The sequence below is a fragment of the Phocoena sinus genome, chromosome 9 (genome assembly GCF_008692025.1).
Source record: "Phocoena sinus isolate mPhoSin1 chromosome 9, mPhoSin1.pri, whole genome shotgun sequence".
Lineage (NCBI taxonomy): Eukaryota > Metazoa > Chordata > Mammalia > Artiodactyla > Phocoenidae > Phocoena > Phocoena sinus.
This window is the reverse complement of record NC_045771.1, coordinates 24,844,372-24,866,086: the sequence shown is the minus strand read 5'-3', so window position 1 is coordinate 24,866,086 and position 21,715 is coordinate 24,844,372. Positions and strand designations below refer to the sequence as shown.

The 21,715-nt window shown below is 39.1% G+C and overlaps 1 protein-coding gene across 5 annotated transcripts in view; it reads right to left on the bottom strand.

Moving 5' to 3' along the window:
* GRM8 (glutamate metabotropic receptor 8) overlaps positions 1–21,715 on the bottom strand; it is a 767,368-nt gene that overhangs the window by 645,423 nt on the left and 100,230 nt on the right. The window lies entirely within an intron of this gene.

Sequence of the window (21,715 nt, the reverse complement as noted above, 5' to 3'; positions counted from 1 at the left end):
TCCAAACTGTTTCAATCATCCTTTAGGTCTCCACACTCCAGCCACAGTGGCCTTTCTTTCAGCCCTCAAGGGTCTATGTTTCTTCTCTTTTTAAGGCCTTCTCATTTGCTATGTTCTGTGCTCATCTACCCCCTTCACCTAAATCCTTGCTCATCCTTCAGATCTCTGCTCAAACAGAAGTTCCTCAGGGAAACCTTCCCTGCCCCTTTCCTCCAACAGGTCAGAACCCCCTGACACAGCTGCTTATAACACTCTTGAGTTTCTCCTCCACAGCACCCACTTCTATTGGAATTGTGTTATTATTTGTGTAATTTATTGTTTAATGTCTGTATCTCCTGTAGGATTTCAGCATCACAAGAACAGTAGCCCTGGGGAATTCCCTGGCGGTCCAGTGGTTAGGACTCCATGCTCTCACTGCCAAGGGCTTGGGTTCAATCCCAGGTCGTCAGGGAATTAAAATCCCACAAGCCACTTGGCATAGCCAAGAAAACAACAACAAAAAAATCAGTAGTGCTGTCCATCGTATTCAGCATCATGTCCCCAGTACCTAGTATTAAAAGAGTCAACAAACATGAATAAATGAATGAACATAGCCTACAACAAAGAACAAAGTAAGACCAAGGAAGGCTACAGAAACAATAAAATAAAGTGTCAATAATGACCTTCACTGAGAACAAGAAGTTTCTTTAATCACTACCATTTTGTTTCTCAAATGAGTCCAGAGGGACCCAGAACTCAGACTAAAATAAATAAGCCTATAAAGGGTGAATGTCATTTTATCTTTAATGGTTTATTCGTTGTCATCTCTATGTTCTAAAATCTAAAAGAAATGGATTCATTACCTGGCATGGGACAACGTGCATCAAGAAGAAAAATAACTAAAATGAAGGTAAGTATATAATGATGCACGAAGTCATAATAATACTCAGAAATTCATTGGTCACCCCTGGAAGTTAGTTGGACACTGAATCATTACACTAAAAATTGATAACAAACAGGGGGAAAAAATCTATATTTAACTTGCCTTTCAGTAGTTCAGACTAATTAAGTAGTGAATGAGGGAAAGTTTTTTATCAGATAGAAAAAGTATATCTCATAAATGCAGAAGGAACACTTCCTATGATAGTAACACCCAAAGTTCTTTACTACTTTTACACCTAGTTTGACTTGGTCTTTCCACAAGACATTTCAAAGAGCACAGCCCACATGGCAAAGTCAAAGGTAACTTTCTTACTTCCAAGGATCTTCCATGCCGATGGATCAACAGGTTGAAGCATGCTTTGTATGATGAGAGTCTCAACACAGAGGTAAGTTTGGGGATGTTTTGTGGAAAATGTTGAAGGCCAGTACAAAGAGTTTGTGCTTAATTTGGTAGGTGAGGGGCAGCCACAGGAGATTTCCTTTCTTAGTGATGGTGTGACATTATCAGAGCCGTGCTTTATAAAATTAAACCTGGAAGGATATATTAAAATACACTGGAGAATGAAGGGACTGGAGGTGGGGAGAGAGTTGTGAAGTTACTGCAACATTTAAGGAGGCTTTCATAATGGCCCAAAGTGGGGTGATAGCCGTGGGAATGGCAGATTCAGAAGCCAGAGGGGAAGTAATTCGACAAAGGCTAACAGTTATGATTAAAAAAGAAAAGTAGAAATGTATGAAATGATACCCACAGTGTGATCATTAATAAATGAATTGTGGGACCTTCAAGATGGCAGAGGAGTAAGACGTGGAGATCACCTTCCTCCCAACAAATACATCAAAAATACATTTACATGTGGAACAACTCCTACAGAACACCTACTGAATGCTGGCAGAAGACCTCAGACTTCCCAAAAGGCAAGAAACCGCCCACATACCTGGCTGTGTGGCTGACAGGGTCTTGGTGCTCCAGCTGGGTGTCAGGCCTGAGCCTCTGAGGTAGGAAAGCCGAGTTCGGGACACTGGACCACCAGAGACCTTCTGGCCCCACGTAATAACAATCAATGAGAATCTCCCAGAGATCTCCATCTCAACACTAAGACCCAGATCCACTCACCAACCAGCAAGCTCAAGTGCTGGACACCCCATGCCAAACAACTAGCAAGACAGGAACACAACCCCACCCATTAGCAGAGAGGCTGCCTAAAATCATAATAAGTTTACAGACACCTCAAAACATACCACCAGAAGCAGTCCTGCCCACCAGAAAGACAAGATCCAGCCTCATCCACCAGAACACAGGCACCACTCCCCTCCACCAGGAAGACTACTAAACCCACTGAACCAACCTCACTTACTGGGGGAAGACAGCAAAAACAAAAGGAACTACAGACCTGCAGCCTGCAAAAAGGGGACCCCCAAAACAACAAGTCAAGAAAAATGAGAACACAGAGAAATACACAGCAGATGAAGGAGCAATGTAAAAACCCACCAGACCAAACAAACGAAAAGGAAATAGGCACTCTACCTGAAAAAGAATTCAGAGTAATGATAGTAAAGATGATCTAAAATCTTGCAAATAGAATGGAGAAAATACAAGAAACATTGAACAAGGACCTCGAAGAACTAAAAAGCAAACAAACAATGATGAAAAACACAATAAATGAAATTAAAAATTCTCTAGAAGGGATCAATAGCAGAATAACTGAGGGAGAAGAACAGATAAATGACCTGGAAGATAAAATAGTGGAAATAACTACTCAGAGCAGAATAAAGAAAAAACAATGAAAAGAATTGAGGACAGTCTCAGAGACCTCTGGGACAACATTAAATGCACCAACATTCGAATTATAGGGGTCCCAGAAGAAGAAGAGAAAAAGAAAGGGACTGAGAAAATATTTGAAGAGATAATGGTTGAAAACTTCCCTAATATGGGAAAAGAAATAGTCAAGTCCAAGAAGCACAGAGAGCCCCATAAAGGATAAATCCAAGGAGAAACACACAAAGACACATTAATTAAACTATCAAAAATTAAATATACAGAAAAAATACTAAAAGCAGCAAAGGAAAAGCAACAAATAACAAACAAGGGAATCCCCATAAGGTTAACAGCTGATCTTTCAGCAGAACCTCTGCAAGTCAGAAGGGAGTGGCAGGACATATTTAAAGTGATGAAGGGCCAAGATTACTCTACCCAGAAAGGATCTCGTTCAGATTTCACAGAGAAATTAAAACCTTTACAGACAAGCAAATCTAAGAGAATTCAGCACCACCAAACCAGCTTTACAACAAATGCTAAAGGAACTTCTGAAGGCAGGAAACACAAGAGAAGGAAGAGACCTACAATAACAAACCCAAAACAATTAAGGAAAGGGTAATAGAAATGTGCATACTGATAATTACCTCAAGTGTAAATGGATTAAATGCTCCAACCAAAGACATACACTGGCTGAATGGATCCAGAAAAAAGACCCATATATATGCTGTCTACAAAAGACTACCTTCAGACCTAGGGAAACATACAGACTGAAAGTGAGGGGATGGAAAAAGATATTCCATGCTAATGGAAATCAAAAGAAAGATGGAGTAGCAATTCTAATAACAAACAAAATACACTTTAAAATAAAGACTATTACAAGAGACAAAGAAGGATACTATATAATTATCAAGGGATCAATCCAAGAAGAAGATATAACAATGTAAATATTTATGAACCCAACATAGGAGCACCTCAATACATAGGCAAATGCTAACATCCATAAAAGGGGAAATCGACAGTAACACAATCATAGTAGGGAACTTTAACACCTCACTTTCACCAATGGACAGATCAACCAAAATGAAAATAAATAAGGAAACACAAGCTTTAAATGATACATTAAACAAGATGGACTCAATTGATATTTATAGGACATTCCATCCAAAAACAACAGAATACACTTTCTCCTCAAGTGCTCATGGACCATTCTCCAGGATAGATCATATCTTGGGTCACAAATCAAGCCTTGGTAAATTTAAGAAAATTGAAATCATATTAAGTATCTTTTCCAACCACAATGCTATGAGACTAGATATCAATTACAGGAAATAAACTGTAAAAAGTACAAACACAGGAGGCTAAACAATACTAAATCAAAGAGGGACTCAAAAATTACCTAGAAACAAATGGCAATGAAAACACGACAACCCCAAACCTATGGGATGCAGCAAAAGCAGTTATAAGAGGGAAGTTTACAGCAGTACAATCCTACCTCAAGAAACAAGAAAAATCTCAAATGAACAACCTAACCTTACACCTAAAGCAATTAGAGAAAGAAGAACAAAAAACCTCAAAGTTGGGAGAATGAAAGAAATCACAAAAATCAGATCAGAAATAAATGAAAAAGAAATGAAGGACACAATAGCAAAGATCAATAAAACTAAAAGCTGGTTCTTTGAGAAGATAAACAAAATTGATAAACCATTAACGAGACTCATCAAGAAAAAAAAGGTGAAGACTCAAATCAACAGAATTAGACATGAAACAAGAGAAGTAACAACTGACATGGCAGAAATACAAAGGATCATGAGATTACTACAAGCAACTATATGCCAATAAAATGGACAACCTAGAAGGACAAATTCTTAGAAAAGCACAACCGTGCAAGACTGAACCACGAAGAAATAGAAAATATGAACAGACCAATCACAAGTAGTGAAATTGAAACTCTGATTTAAAATCTTCTAACAAACAAAAGCCCAGGACCAGATGGCTTCACAGGAAAATTCTATCAAACATTTAGAGAAGAGCTAACACCTATCATTCTCAAACTCTTCCAAAATATGGCAGAGAGAGGAACACTCCCAAACTCATTCTACGAGGCCACCATAACCCTGATACCAAAACCAGGCAAAGATGTTACAAAAAAATGAAAACTAAAGGCCAATATCACTGATGAATATAGATGCAAAAATCCTCAACAAAATACTAGCAAACAGAATCCAATAGGACATTAAAAGGATCATACACCATGATCAAGTGCAGTTTATCCCAGCAATGCAAGAATTTTTCAATATATGCAAATCAATCAAGTGTGATACACCATATTAACAAACTGAAGGAGAAAAACCATATGAACATCCCAATAGATACCGAAAAAGCTTTTGACAAAATTCAACACCCATTTATGATAAAAACTCTCCAAAAAGTAGGCATAGAGGGAACTTACCTCAATATAATAAAGGTCATATAGGACAAACCCACAGCCAACATCGTTCTCAATGGTGAAAACTTGAAACCATTTTCACTAAGATCAGGAGCAAGACAAGGTTGCCCGCTCTCACTATTATTCAACATAGTTTTGGAAGTTTTAGCCAGAGCAATCAGAGAAGAAAAAGAAATAAAAGGAATCCAAATCAGAAAGGAAGAAGTAAAGCTGTCACTGTTTGCAGATGACATGATACTACATATAGAGAATCCTAAAGATGCTACCATAAAACTACTAGAGCTAATCAATGAATTTGGTAAAGCAGCAGAACACAAAATTAATGCCCAGAAATCTCTTGCATTCCTATACACTAACGATGAAAAATCTGAGAGAGAAATTAAGAAAACACTCCCATTTACCACTGCAACAAAAAGAATAAAATACCTAGGAATAAACCTACCCAAGGAGACAAAAGACCTGTATGAAGAAAACTATAAGACACTGATGAAAGAAATTAAAGATGATACAAACAGATGGAGAGATATACCATGTTCTTGGATTGGAAGAATCAATGTTGTGAAAATGACTATACTACCCAAAGCAATCTACAGATTCAATGCAATCCCTATGAAACTACCAATGACATTTTTTACCTAACTAGAACAAAAAATTTCACAATTTGTATGGAAACACAAAAGATCCCGAATAGCCAAAGCGATCTTGAGAACGAAAAACGGAGCTGGAGGAGCAGGCTCCCTGACTTCAGACTATATTACAAAGCTACAGTAATCAAGACAGTATGAGCAATTATACCCCAATAAAGATGTTTAAAAAAAAAAAAAAAAAAGACAGTATGGTACTGGCACAGAAACAGAAAGATAGATCAACAGAACAGGATAGAAAGCCCAGAGATAAACCCATGCACATATGGTCACCTTATCTTTGATAAAGGAGGCAAGAATACACAATGCAGAAAAGACAGCCTCTTCAATAAGTGGTGCTGGGAAAACTGGACAGCTACATGTAAAAGAATGAAATTAGAACACTTCCTAACACCATACACGAAACTGAACTCAAAATGGATTAAAGACCTAAATGTAAGGCCAGACACTATAAAACTCTTAGAGGAAAACATAGGCAAAACACTCTATGACATAAATCACAGCAAGATCCTTTTTGACCCACCTCCTAGAGAAAGGGCAATAAAAACAAAAATAAACAAATGGGACCTAATGAAAATTAAAAGTGCTTGCACAGCAAAGGAAGCCATAAAGAAGACGAAAAGACAACTCTCAGAATGGGAGAAAATATTTGCAAATGAAGCACCTGACAAAGGATTAATCTCCAAAATTTACAAGCAGCTCATACACCTCAATATCAAAAAAACAAACAACCCAATCCAAAAATGGGCAGAAGACTTAAATAGACATTTCTCCAAAGAAGATATACAGGTTGCCAACAAACACATGAAAGGATGTTCAACATCACTAATCATTAGAGAAATGCAAACCAAAACTACAATGAGATATCACCGCACACTAGTCAGAATGGCCATCAACAAAAAAATCTACAAACAATAAATGCTGGAGAGGGTGTAGAGAAAAGCAAACCCTCTTGCATTGTTGGTGGAAATGTAAATTGATACAGCCACTATGGACAACAGTATGGAGGTTCCTTAAAAAACTAAAAGTAGAACTAGCATACGACCCAGCAATCCCACTGCTGGGCATATACCCTGAGAAAACCATAATTCAAAAAGAGTCATGTACCACAATATTCACTGAAGCTCTATTTACAATAGGCAGGACATGGAAACAACCTAATTGTCCACTGAAAGATGAGTGGATAAAGAAGATGTGGCACATATATACAATGGAATATTACTCAGCCATAGAAAGAAACAAAATTGAGTTATTTGTAGTGAGGTGGGTGGACCTAGAGACTGTCAAACAAAGTGAAGTTAAGTCAGAAAGAGAAAAACAAATACCGTATGCTAACACATATATATGGAACCTAAAAAAAGTGGTTCTGAAGAACGTAGGGGCAGGACAGGAATAAAGATGCAGATACGTAGAGAATGGACTTGAGGACACGGGAGGGGGAAGGGTAAGCTGAGACGAAGTGAGATTGTGGCATGGACATATATACACTACCAGATGTAAAATCGATAGCTAGTGGGAAGCAGCCGCATAGCACAGGGAGATCAGCTCAGTGCTCTGTAACCACCTAGAGGGGTGGGATGGGAAGGGTGGGAGGGAGATGCAAGAGGGAGGGGATGTGGGGATATATGTATATGTATAGCTGATTCACTTTGTTATACAGCAGCAACTAACACAACAATGTAAAGCCATTACACTCCAACAAAGATGTTAATAAATAAATTAATTAAGTAAGTAAATAAGTAAATAAATGACTTGTGATAATGACAATAATGTCTCTCAGGATTCAGTCTGCAAGCTCCAAGCAGTCAAAAATTCCTAAGACTTTGTTGGTAAAATAATATGTTCAATGATTAAGCAACATTATTATTAAGCATCAGAGTCCAACCATATAATAGAAGCCACTTGAGTATTTAAAGCAGTACTACTATAATATACGGAATTCGTTACACAGGTGACAGGAGAGGTGAAAACCCAGAGGACCGTGATACAACCCGGAGCTTAGCACCAAGAGGAAGCCACTAGCATAGAGAGAGAGGGGGGAGCAAGGTGGTAGAACCAGAGCCAGGGGCCAGGGTCACCCAATGAAAGCTGAAACCTTGGCAAGCCAGTACCCATGGGAGTTGAGCCTTCAGAGGAGACATGGCCACTGCCACAGATGATTTTCAAAGCAAAGATGGAAGGGGAGAAATAATTTGAAACCTCTCCCCTTCCCATCTGCCAACTTCCTATCAGTGTTCCCCACTGACAAAGATATACCGGAAGCCATTTGACAGGGGAGCCAAGGAAATGCAGACTGTAGGCGTCAGCCTCCTGTAATACAGGGCAAATCGGAGGATAGGTGAAGAAAGGATATAAGAGCAGGTACACTCAGGACCAGCACAGCTATACAGGTCAGGGTGAAAGCCTTCAAATTTCCAGCCCAAGACTAAAGAGATACAAATATAAAATCAAACAAATTAAGTAAATATTCTGTAACCTTAAATTTGAATTGGAAATGTCAATGCACACTGATGATTTCTTTTATTTTTAAACATGTATTTCCCAACTCTATCTATGGAAATTGCTAAATGCAATGGCAATGCAAGAGTAATGAACTCTCCTGGCACTCAGATTGTGGTCTCTAAATACCATTCCCCACTGAAATAAAGCATGGCTCCTTCTAGGAATCACTGATTCTAGACATACAGAAAGATGAACCTGGGACGTCTTATTGAGCCAGAAAGCAACAACATTATCAAGAGCTACTAGTGTTTTGTCAGAGGACACTGGAGCCAATGTGATGAAATTCCCACTGACCTAAGATGGGACAAATTTCATCAAAAAGAATAATGACTGCTGTGAATTGAACACATAAAAAATATATAACAAACTGAAAAATAAATTGAACCTGAATCTAATCAAGCCTCTATATCAAATTACCAGTTTATAGTAAACAAAGGATAGAGCAACAAGTTAAATAACATGAGAAGCAATCCATCAAATCCAAAAGGTGGAACACTCTAAAGTATAAATCACAGTGTCTCCAACAAATCAGTGACATAAAAAAAGAAGAAAGAGTTAACGGACATATCAACCAAATGCAATATGTAGACCTTGTTTGGATATTGATTAAAACAAACCAAACATAAAAGATACTTTGGAGACAATTTGGGCAACTCGAACATGGACTGGATTTTAGATGATATTACATTAATTTTGCTCAGAGCAGAAAAGCATAACAGTTTTTTTTTAAAAGATAAAAGGTCTTAAGACTAATTTGTAGCTATTCACCCAATAATGCCCAAAGTTGGTCTGCAAGAGCTGGATCTGAATATTAAGAAGTGGTTCCCAAAGCTGACTCATTATCAGAATCACCTTAAACAACTTTTAAAAATTCATACTCACTGCTTTGGGGTGACGTGAAACAGTTCTTCTAAATATCCTAAAAATCATCCAGGTTTGAATATCATACTATAAAGTCAGTGGGGCTATTTGGAGGAAAGTCCCATGTCAAGAGCTTCAAGCTGAGTCATTTTTGTTTACACCACTATTTCTACACAGCCTGGAAACCTGCCCACCAAGTACAAGGTTTATCACTCGCTCTGACCAAAGTGATCTTTCTCTGAAAGTTCCTTTCAATGTAGTAAAGTAACAGTAATAATATTTACCATTTGTTGTAAGTCTCCTAGGCACTTTATGTATACTACCTCTAACTTTTGTAACAATCTTCTTAGGCGGATAGCATCTCTTTTATAGGTAAGAAAACTGAGGCATAGAAAGTTAAATAATTGTCCTTTGATTATAAACAGTTAATGATGAAGGGCTAAGGTTTAAGCTAGAATCTGTTGGATTTCAAAGACCACATTCTTTCCATGATACTATATAACTTCCCTAAGAATAGCAGGAAAAAATTTTCCTGCCATTTATATCCTTTATATCTACATTCCTTTATATTTTCATTGAGAATTTCTTCTTCCCCAGTCAGCTGGTGGATGGCAGCTGCCACAGCAGAAGACCCAGAAAAAGACTGAGCAATAGGGACTTCCCTGGTGGTCCAGTGTTTAACACTCTGCGCTTCCACTGCAGGGGGTGCAGGTTGGAACCCTGGTTGGGGAACTAAGATCCTGCATGCCACATGGCGCAACCAAACTAAGATTATTAAAAAAAAAAAAAAAAAAAAAAAAGGCTGAGCACCAGCTAATATCTGAGTAAAACAAAGAAAAAACAAACAAGAAAAAACCCACATGAATTAAAGTCCTATAATAACTGAACTGTTAACGTTAATCATATGATTTCAAAACAACTCCTTCTTTACTATATCTGACCTGATATATTGGAATTATTTCTTCCTAGAAATAAATGATGCATATAAAAACCATAAGTACGTTAGAATTCATGCATGATGTATTTCATAGCAGGAACCCAGGTAAAATCAACATTTTCAAGTCCTGACATCTCTGATAAATCTATAGATTCATAGGTATAAACCAAAAAAAAATATTACGCTTTCAGTCAAAGCATAAACGAGACAATGCTTTTATTTACCTTTCTCTGCTGCAGCTATTAGCTGACAGCCTTACTTTATGAAAAAGATATTCATTTCCTTTGAACTGCTTTCCCCCACATCAAAGCAAAAGTATTCAATATCCTTGAGAAACTAAATTGCTGGGCATAAAACCAAACTTCCTGTTCTTTAGTATAATTTAAACCATCAATTTATTATACACTGAAAAAAATATGCTCATTGTTGGTTCACAATACTCAAGAGTTCCCCAGGTGAGATCTGAAACTGGCCTCTATACACGGAGAGCAAGGAGAGACCAAAGAAAGATGCAGGCTACTCCAGATTGGTAGGTGGCTGGTTTAGCAAGAAATGGAACTTACATATGAGGCCTGTCTTGAGCAGCTGCAAGACAAGTAGATATCTGCACCATGCTAGAATCTTAAAAGTTTATATGGAGGCCTTAATGGGGTTCAGATATGTCTTCAGTCCAGATGGTCTCAATAGCACATCAATCTCTCAAGGCTGCATCCTTGAAAGAGCTCCTAGTGTGGGAACAGCGGGCAGACGTCCATTACAAAGACAGAGGAGGAAGTGAAAAGCCTCCAACTGTCTGAGTCCAGCTCACAGGTCGACCAGTGGTCACATCCTCTCCATGACCTTCTCCAGCACTCATAAAATTAAGTATTCACAGTAACCAAAAATCAAATTCCCAAACACTTGTGCTAAACTGCCAAAGACTTCCTTTCTCATCCTTATCCAGACACACCAAGGAACAACTTTCCAAGAGACTAAATTTCTCAGTAAGTAAAAATTGCACATAGTAGGGGGTTTAATTCCCCAGCCACAGGAAGCTAAACCAATGAGAGAATCGATCTGAAAGACTACCCTTGGCAGCCATAAATGAATTTACTTTCCTCTGTACCGGTATATTTGTAGAGAGTTTATTTCTTCCTAAGCAACAATGGACATTCACCAAGGTGACAGAGATCCTATGTCTCTTCCATAGAGCTCCTCAGTGCAGCATGGAACTTAAAAATACTTTTTAGAACCCATATACTTAGCACAAATCAGAATATTTTCACAGACCAACACATGTGTTTGTGGGTATCATTATTATTATTGGTTTATTATTATTATTATCCCCCAAAAGAGCCTGAGAGAAGAACTTGTGTGCAGATAGTTTTTTCAGCTTGTTTCCAGAAAGCAAGAAGGAGTTGGGAAGGTGAGATGGAAAAGTTAAAGGATGTATTATTACCTGGTTACCACTGTGGGGATCTGGATCTCTGTAGAGGACCCTCGGGAACTATAAAAAGTCTACCTTGGAATTGTCCTTCTAAATGACAGGAGTCTGGGGCATTTATTTGCCAACTTCTTACTCCATTGGTTGAGGGTTCTGCCCAATGCATTAATCCTCCCACTCTCTCTACACTAGAACATGCTCCCATGACTTTGGAGAAAGTCCTAAGCATTTAAATTCTTAACAAGTTCCCAGGTGATGCTAATGCTGCTGGCCCTGGCACCACACTCTGAGAAGTCCCCAAAGAAAAGTCTCATGGGTACCCACAATTCAGTCTGTCTTTGAAGTGGCCCAAGGCAACTGCCCTGCCCTCCCTTCTGTACTGGCTCACACCTGTGAATATCCAGCTCCGCCCACAAAGCCATTAGAAGGATGCTCACCACTCATGCCCCTGTGGTGGTACCCACTTCAAGAAAGCCAATGTCGTCTCTATTCTCCTCATACTCCTGAACCACTCTCTCAAGGTTCCAGGACCAACTCAGGGTCCCACTGTGTCAGCTGGGGTCCTAAGCAGATTCTAGGTATACCTAGAATCTTACAAAGTTTTATAGAGCAACTTGCATTCTGTCAGGTCAAACCCAAGCAAGGGACCAAAAACAAAAGATATCATGCCACACCTTCATTAATTCTAGTCTCCTCTCTTCTCCAAAGCTCTATCCCTAACCAGACCCCCCTCCCATATTCAAGACAAGATTTCTCAAAAATAACAAAAATTAGAAATTGACGAGGGAGCAAGATTGAAACACTAACATCTGAGCTCCTGAACTCAGCCTGTGAAAATCCCCGTGTTTGCTTCTGTCCTTTTGTTTCTATTTTTGTTTTTTTTATTGAAGTATAGTTGATCTACATTGTTGTGTTAATTTCTGCTGTACAGCAAAGTGATTCAGTTATACATATATAGACATTGTTTTTTGAATAGTCTTTTCCATTGTGGTTTATCATAGGATATTTAATACAGTTCTCTGTTCTATACAGCAGGACGTTGTTGTTTATACATTCTATATATAATAGCTTACACCTGCTAACCACCTCTTCTTTATCCATTCCTCTGTCAATGGACATTTAGGTTGTTTCCATGTCTTGGATACTGTGAATAGTGCTCCTATGAACTACAGGGGTGCATGTATCTTTTTCAATTAGAGTTTTGTCTAGATATATGCCCAGGAGTGGTGTTGCTGGATCATACGGTACTTTTTTTTTTTTTTTTTTTTTTTGCTGTATGCGGGCCTCTCACTGTTGTGGCCTCTCCTGTTGCGGAGCACAGGCTCCGGACGCGCAGGCTCAGCCGCCATGGCTCACGGGCCCAGCCGCTCAGCGGCACGCGGGATCTTCCCAGACCGGGGCACGAACCCGTGTGCCCTGCATCGGCAGGCGGACTCTCAACCACTGCACCACCAGGGAAGCCCTCATATGGTAATTTTATTTTTAGTTTTCTGCAGAACCTCCATACTGTTTTCCATAGTGGCTGCACCAACTTACATTCCCACCAACAGTGTAGGAGGGTTCCCTTTTTTCCACATCCTCATCAGCATTTGTTATCTGTAGACTTTTTAATGATGGCCGTTCGGACCAGTGTGAGGTGGTACCTCATTGTAGTTTTGATTTGCATTTCTCTAATGATTAGCGATGTTGAGCATCTTTTCATGTGCCTATTGGCCATTTGTATTTCTTCTTTGGAGAAATGTGTATTTAGGTCTTCTGCCCATTTTTTGATTGGGTTGTTTTTTTGTTGTTGAGTTGTATGACCTGTTTGTATAGTTTAAAAATTAAGCCCTTGTCAGTCACACTGTTTGCAAATATTTTCTCCCATTCGGTAGTTTGTCTTTTCATTTTGTTTATGGTTTCCTTTGATGTGCAAAAGCTTTTAAGTTTGATTACATCCCATTTGTTTGTCTGTTTTTGTTTTTGTGGGAAAGTGTTCTATTACCTTAACTGTGGTGATGGTATCAGTTCACTTATGTCCAAACTCAACAAACTGTACACATTAGGGCTTCCCTGGTAGCACAATGGTTAAGAATCTGCCTGCCATTGCAGTGGACACAGGTTCAAGCCCTGGTCTGGGAAGATCCCACATGCTGCAGAGCAACTAAGCCCATGTGCCACAACTACTGAGATTGCACTCTAGAGCCCGCAAGCCACAACTACTGAGCCCACATGCCACAACTACTGAAGCCCGTGCACCTAGAGCCTGTGCTCTGCAACAAGAGAAGCCACTACAATGAGAAGCCCCGGCTCACCACAACTAGAGAAAGCTTGTGTGCAACAACAAAGACCCAATGCAGCCAAAAATAAATAAATACATTTATTTTTTTTAAAAATTGTACACATTAAATATGTGCAATTCTTCGTTTTTCAAGTATACTCAATAAGGCTGTTTGTAAAATTTCCCTATTTGTAATACATAATAGCACAGAAACATTGATCCCTTTCCTCTAAACTTTGAGAAATCTCTGGTGCAAGCTTTTGCACGATCATGGTATCGGTTATCTATTGCTGTGTAACAAACCAGCCCAAAGCTCAGTGGCTTAAAACAACAAACATTCATTGTAGTCATGAATCATTACATCATCAGTTCCACTGTACTTAACTACTTTTGAGTTGATTTTGAATTCTATAGGCACAGTCTTCATGTATCTAGTAAGAAAAAGTAGTGGATTATTATGGGTTGAATTGTGCTCTCCCAAAGAAGATATGTGGTATACTCCAAAAAAGATACGTTGGATACTACCTAAGGAGACAAAAGACCTGTACTCTGAAAACTATAAGACGCTGATGAAAGAAATCAAAGAAGACACAAACAGATAGAAAGATATGCCATGTTCTTGGACTGGAAGAATAAATACTGTCAAAATGACTATACTACCCAAGGCAATCTGCAGATTCAATGACATCTCTATCAAATTACCCATGGCATTTTTCACAGAACTAAAACAAAGAATATTAAAATTTGTATGAAGACACGAAAGACCCCGAATAGCCAAAGCAATCTTGAGAAAGAAAAACAGAGCTGGAGGAATGAGGCTCCCTGACTTCAGACTATCCTACAAAGCTATAGTCATCAAAACAGTATGGTATTGGCACAAAAATAGAAATACAGATCAATGGAACAGGATAGAAAGCCCAGAAATAAACCCACACACCTCTGGTCAATTAATCTATGATAACGGAGGCAAGAGTATACAATGGTGGAAAGACAATCTCTTCAACAAATGGTGCTGGGAAAACTTGACAGCTACATGTAAGAAAATGAAATTAGATCATTCTTTAAGACCATACACAAAAATAAACTAAAAATGGATTAAAGACCTAAATGTGAGACCAGACACTATAAAACTCCTAGAGGAGAACAAAGGCAGAACACTCTCTGACATAAATCACAGCAGTATCTTTTCTGACCCATCTACCAGAGTAATGGAAATAAAAACAAAAATAAGCAAATGGGACCTAACTAAACTCAAAAGCTTTTGTACAGCAAAGGAAACCATAAATGAAATGAAAAGACAACCCACAGATTGGGAGAAAATATTTGCAAATGATGTGACTGACAAAGGATTAGTCTCCAAAATTTACAAATAGCTCATTCAGCTTAATAACACCAAAACAAACAACCCAGTCAAAAAATGGGCGGAAGACCTAAATAGACATTTTTCCAAGGAAGACATACAGATGGCCAAGAGGCACATGAAAAGATGTTCAACATCGCTAATGCTGAATGATTAGAGAAATGCAAATCAAAACTACAATAAGATATAACCTCACACCAGTCAAAAAGGTTATCATCCAAAATCCACAAACTATAAATGCTGGAGATGATGTGGAGAAAAGGAAACTTTCCTACACTGTTGGTGGGAATGTAAATTGGTATAGCCACTATGGAGAACAATATGGAGGTTCCTTAAAAAACTAAAAAATAGAACTACCATATGACACTGCAATCCCACTCCTGGGCTTATATCCAGAGAAGAATATGGTCCGAAAGGATACATGCACCCCAATGTTGATTGCAGCACTGTTTACAATAGCCAAGACATGGAAGCAACCTAAATGTCCATCGACAGAGGAATGGATAAAGAAGATGCAGTACATATATATAATGGAATATTACTCAGCCGTAAAAACGAATGAAATAATGCCATTTGCAGCAACATGGATGGACCTAGAGACTGTCATACTAAGTGAAGTAAGTCAGACAGAGAAAGAGAAATATGATATGATATCGCTTATATGTGGAATCTAAGAAGAAATGATACAAATGAACGTATTTACAAAACAGAAACAGACTCACAGACTTAGAGAACGAACTTATGGTTACCAGGGGGGAAGAGTGGGGGAAGGGACAGTTAGGGAGTTTGGGATTGTGGGATTGACGTGTACGTACTGCTATACTTAAAAAGGATAACCAGGGCTTCCCTGGTGGCGCAGTGGTTGAGAGTCCGCCTGCCGATGCGGGGGACACGGGTTCGTGCCCCGGTCTGGGAAGATCCCACATGCCGCGGAGCGGCTGGGCCCGTGAGCCATGGCCGCTGGGCCTGCGCGTCCGGAGCCTGTGCTCCGCAACGGGAGAGGCCACAACAGTGAGAGGTCCGCGTACCGCAAAAAAAAAAAACCAACCAACAGGGACCTACTGTATAGCACAGGGAACTCTACTCAACGTTATGCAGCAGCCTGGATGGGAGGGGAGTGTGCAGGAGAATGGATACATGTATATGTATGGCTGAGTCGCTTTGCTGTGCACCTGGAACTATCACAACATTGTTAATTGGCTATACTCCAATATAAAATAAGAAGTTAAAAAAATTCAAAAATCAATTCATTAACTAATTAATTTTCTAAAGAAGACATGCTGGAGTCCTAGATCCAAGGTCCTAACTCCCAGTACCTAAGAATGCTATCTTATTTGGAGATAGGGTCTTTATGGAAGTTAAAGTTAAAATGAGGTCATTAGGGTTGGCTCTAATCCAACTTGATTGGTGTACTTACAAAAAAGGGGAAATTTGAACACAGAGACAGGCCTAGAAGGAAGATGATATGAAGAGACATGCAGGCAGGGAAAAGATGACTATCTACAAGCCTTTGGGAAAATCAAGAACTCATTGCTAAGAACATTTACTCATAGAAAGTTTCCTCTCTTGAGAAAAAAATGAGTGAGAAAATATCTATAATTTTTTTTTATGTTGGGGGTAGGAGTTTATTAATTAATTAATTTATTTTTGCTGTGTTGGGTCTTCGTTTCTGCGCGAGGGCTTTCTCTAGTTGCAGCTAGTTGGGGCCACTCTTCATCGCAGTGTGCGGGCCTCTCACTGTCGTGGCCTCTCTTGTTGAGGAGCACAGGCTCCAGATGCGCAGGCTCAGTATTTGTGGCTCACGGGCCTAGCTGCTCCGCGGCATGTGGGATCCTCCCAGACCAGGGCTCGAACCCATGTCCCCCGCATTAGCAGGCAGATTCTCAACCACTGCGCCACGAGGGACACCCAATATCTACAATTTTGCAATAGGTAAAGTTGTTCAACACTTCAAAAACCAATTTAAAACAATCACATCTTGCTACAGATCTCACCTCCATGAAATACCACCTCAACTTGACAAACTACCACTACATAAATTCCAATGGGCCTGATTTAGCCTTAAAACCACTGTGGGGCTTCCCTGGTGGCGCAGTGGTTGAGAGTCCGCCTGCCGATCCAGGGGACACGGGTTCGTGCCCTGGTCCGGGAAGATCCCACATGCCGCGGAGCGGCTGGGCCCGTGAGCCATGGCCGCTGAGCCTCCGCGTCCGGAGCCTGTGCTCCGCAACGGGGAGAGGCCACAACAGTGAGAGGCCCGTGTACCGCAAAAAAAAAACCACAAAAAAAAAAAACCTGCTGTGATTCAATGAAGGAAGTGTGAGAACCAAGTGGGATTATTTCAAGAATAAACTAAAATATTTGCTATCAAAGGTAAATGAAGGTGAAATAGAATTCGCATTATAAAAAAGTCAAAACAATTTTAAGCAGAAAAAATAAAATGCAATATTATTCAGCTTGTTACCATAATATTTTGAAACTTTATAACTGTCAGAGCAATACTCATGACATTTCCTGGTCTGTTAACTGATAAGCATTTTATTACCTATGGGGAAAAAAATGGAACAACTTTAAGCTCTTAACTATAAAATGCAGGCAAAAGAATGGCAGGATGAGTAGGATTTAGACAGGGATGAGCAGGGCAGCAGGCTGGGGTGGGGACAGTTTCCCAGGGAGGCGAAGCTTCATGTGCAAAGCATCACAACAGAGATTTCTTGAGCCTGTGTTTGTATTTTACGTAAATGGAATCATACAATAGGTTAAAAAAAATGCAGGCAAGACATATATCTTCTAGATATATAAAATATTTCAGCTAATGGAAGAGTCTATCCAAATGTCAGCTAGCTTTCCTCTGGGTCTGTTACACATAGGTCTGAACTTTCACAAAGACCTTGTAACAGGCTAACATTTCTTACAAACTTCAGGAAAAAAAATGTTTTTTTCATACTCAATGTATGACCAGTGAAGAAATATAATGTGATTAAAATTTAATAGGCAAGGGGAATTTTACATTTAACTCAGCAGTGGTACTACCTGTTGTATTAAAGAAAATGACCGATTCAGATTAAGGAGATGCTTGGTTGTGTTGGGTTTTATGTATTTGTCATCCGTTCCTTAATGGAGAAGTTTACTCAGTAAATTAATGTTGGAACCATTTTTAGAAAACAGTATTTAACCCATTTAAAAGAGAAAAACTATTTTGAAAAATCTAAGCATGCCCATTTCCATATAAATAAATGTGAACATTATGTAAAACTAATTATAAATCAATTTTTTAGCTGTTCATCAAAGCAGGTCCACAGAAATCTCTAACTGAAAAAATTCCAAGCAATTCCTTTTAGGCATTGTTTGAGCTATTACAGATGTTTGAAAATAACAAAACTAAATTTAAAATATTCATAATAATAAACAAGACAAAATAGACAACACTTGGGCTTCCCTGGTGGCACAGTGGTTGAGTCTGCCTGCCAATGCAGGGGACACGGGTTCGTGCCCCAGTCCGGGAAGATCCCACATGCCACGGAGCGGCTACACCCGTGAGCCATGGCCACTGAGCCTGCGCGTCCGAAGCCTGTGCTCCGCAACGGGAGAGGCCACAACAGTGAGAGGGCTGCGTACCACAAAAAAAAAAAAAAAAAGACAACCCTCAGAATGAGAAAAAATATTTGCAAATGAAGCAACTGATAAGCGATTAATCTCCAAAATATACAAATAGCTCATGAGCTCAATATCAAAAAAACAAACAACTCAATCCAAAAATGGGCAGAAGACCTAAGTAGACATTTCTCCAAATAAGTCATACAGATGGCCAACAGGCTCATGATGAAAAGATGCTCAACATCACTAATTATTAGAGAAATGCAAATCAAAACTACAATGAGGTATCACCTCACACTGGTCAGAAATGGCCATCATCACAAAATCTACAAACAATAAAAGCTGGATAGCGTGTGGAGAAAAGGGAACCCTCTTGCATGGTTGGTGGGAATGTAAATTGATACAGTCACTATGGAGAACAGTATGGAGGTTCCTTAAAAAACTAAAAGTAGAACTACCATGTGATCGAGCAATCCCACTACTGGGCATATACCCTGAGAAAACCATAATTCAAAAAGACACCTGCACCCCAATGTTCACTGCAGCACTATTTACAGTAGCCAGAACATGGAAGCAACCTGAATGTCTACTGACAGATGAATGGATAAAGAAGATGTGGTACATATATACAATGGAATATCACTCAGCTATAAAAAGGAATGAAACTGGGTCATTTATAGAGATGTGGATGGACCTAGAGACTGTGATACAGAGTGAAGCAAGTTCGAAAGAGAAAAACAGATACCGTATATTAACGCATATATGTGGAATCTAGAAAAATGGTACAGATGAACCTATTTTCGGAACAGAAATAGAGACACATACGTAGAGAGCAAACATATGGACACCATAGGGGGAAGGAGGGGGTGGGATGAATTGGGAGATTGGGATTGACATACATACACCACTACGTATAAAATAGATAACTAATGAGAACCTGCTGTATAGCAAAGGGAACTCTCTACTCAGCGCTCTGTGGTGACCTAAATGGAAAGGAAATCCAAAAAGGAGGGGATATATGTATACATATAGCAGATTCACTTCACTGTACAGCAGAAACTAACACAACATTGTAAAGCAACTATATTCCAATTTTTTTTAAAAAAGCATTCCTGCCCCCAATAAAAAAATATTCGGGACTTCCCTGGTGGCGCAGTGGTTAAGCCTCCGCACTCCCAACGCAGGGGGCCCATGTTCGATCCCTGATCAGGGAACAAGATCCTACATGTCGCAACTAAGAGTTCACATGCCACAGCTAAGGACCCAGCAAGCCGCAACTAGGAGCCTGCCTGTCGCAACTAAGACCTGGCACAACCAAATAAATTAATTAAATAAATATTTTTTAAAGATATTCATAATGAAGGCTTTTTACTAATTCCAACTGAGCTTTCCCCACTCTTCCTTCCAGAAGTGACTTTGTTCTGCAGCTTTGGATGGGACTGGACTGAGGGAATAGATGAGAATTATCCACTTTGAAAGTCAGATTTGGGACATAAAGAATGAATAGGTAATTTATTTTTAAAAAAATGAACCAAGTATAAGACTGTTAGGAAGTATTAGGCAAAGAGACTCTTTTACATTCATCTAGAATTGTTGTTCTTATTCCCAAGGAGAATTTAAATATGATAAGATAGGCCATTTTCCCCACCTGGCTAGCTCCAAGGAGGTTGCCCCTCTCTGACAAGTAACAGGGGAAATACCCAACACAGAATCCTTGCCTGTTATTATCTCCGTAGACAGTAACTTCTAGAGAGTGAGGATTAGTTCTTTCTCCTATTCAAGCTAACTACGTCTTGCACAGTGCTATGCACATCATAGGAATTCCTCAAAAGTTCGGTGAATTCCATTGAAAAACTAAGATTATTCACTAACCTTAGCTTCTTCAATGTCAAAGTATAAAGACAGAATCAGATAAGAGCACTGAATTCTAAATTAATTCAGTAAGAGTCATAAATTATGAAGTGCTTCCACCAATATATGGTTAAGTCAGGGGACCTACTTTTAAAATGACTTAGTTATTAAAAGACAAAAATAACACAAATGTCATAGAATTTTCAAAGGAGCTTTATCATTTGTATAACTTGCTAGAATTGGGGTTATCAAATTTAATATGAACAGCTTTCATCAAATTTGTATTTAATGAATGCAGCTGTGAAATGGGCAAATCCAATATACTGCAAACAGCCCAACTCTTACTTCGTTCCACAGATATGATTCACCCTTAATAGCCAGAAGCATCACTTCAAATAGTTTGTGTTACGGCAGAATGGATCATGTCGTATTCATTCTACCTACAGGAAGGAAGCTAGCATCCATAATAGCAGCATTCAACTGTGTGTTACAAAGCACAACCCAGCAGAACGTTTATAACATAAAATGTGAAGATATTTAAAACATAAACTTTGTGGGTTGTGGCAGACCAGAGACTTCTCTCTTTCCACTAAAGGGATACATTTTTGATTCAAGTCTTTCAAATCCTAGGACCTGAGATCAGCTACAAAACTTACCCAGGACTGTGGAAAAACGTGTCAGCCTCTGCTTTGTACTGCTAAGACTCAACTCACCATTTCTATAAACACGTACATACACAAGCATGGACGTTTCTACAAAGAGCAAATTTATCATTCATTTAACGTGGAGGATGCGTCTGCATTTGAGAACGTAATGGACATTCACATTTCTTCCTCCAGATAAATGTGTACTATGGAGTAAAGCTCCAGTTGAGAGGGCTATGAGTTCTAGTCCTCCTTTTTAATATTTCACTCCTGAGAAAATTCTCTATCACATATAAGCAATTTCGAAAATATTCGCAATCTAAGGAGGTTTCCAGATCTACCTGGGAAAATGAACAATTGCATACCAGTTTGACAGACAGTATACAAGAATCAGATCAGAGGGTAAAAGTCACAGCATTCCAATGCAAAGAGGTTTCAAGGTCATTCAGACGTCCAAGGTCAAATCTCAGTTCTGAAAAAAGAAAATTGGCTGCCTGATCTTAGACAACTTAA